This window comes from Protopterus annectens, chromosome 2.part2, assembly GCF_019279795.1.
Source record: "Protopterus annectens isolate FY-2018-M chromosome 2.part2, PAN1.0, whole genome shotgun sequence".
NCBI lineage: Eukaryota > Metazoa > Chordata > Ceratodontiformes > Protopteridae > Protopterus > Protopterus annectens.
The window spans coordinates 683,266,550-683,267,028 of record NC_056730.1 but is presented as its reverse complement, the minus strand read 5'-3'; the positions used below and the strand labels follow the sequence as shown (position 1 = coordinate 683,267,028).

The following is a 479-nucleotide window of genomic DNA, read 5'->3' as shown; positions in this document are numbered from 1 at the left end:
CAGAATTCTGCCTAAATGTAATGATATCGCAGCACTGTGGATCTCTGGTTGGCCAGGGATAGCAGGCCACAAGGTTAGCGAGGAGAGCCGCTCGTCACTGGCTCAGAGCGTGGATGGAAGGGGGCCGCCTCTCTCCAGCAGTGCACCGCATGTTAGTGGGGAACCAGGTGCTAAATTATTCGTAGACTACCTGATTCTGGGTCAGGGTTTCATACATAGCAGAGCAGTAAAAAGCTGCGATCTATTGAAAGTCAGCCCTCAAGCCAAGCTTTTGTTGCAGGCGAGGGACGGGTGCTGTGCCCTCATGGGGAGGGGGAGACCTGTCCTTGGTCATCCCACCTTGTGTGCTGCCCCCACCTGCTAACATCCAGATCATCAGTGGAACTTTGCCCTTCGGTGCCGGGTGTGGGGTCTGGTGGGGGGAATCATGGGAGGGGGTTCATGCACAAACCGGCAGAGGAGCATACCCCTTGGGAAGA

The 479-nt window shown here is 55.9% G+C and overlaps 1 pseudogene; it reads left to right on the top strand.

Moving 5' to 3' along the window:
- The window catches only part of LOC122796110, a 4,838-nt pseudogene extending 4,563 nt beyond the window's left edge, over positions 1-275 (top strand).
- The last annotated feature ends 204 nt before the right edge of the window (positions 276-479 follow it).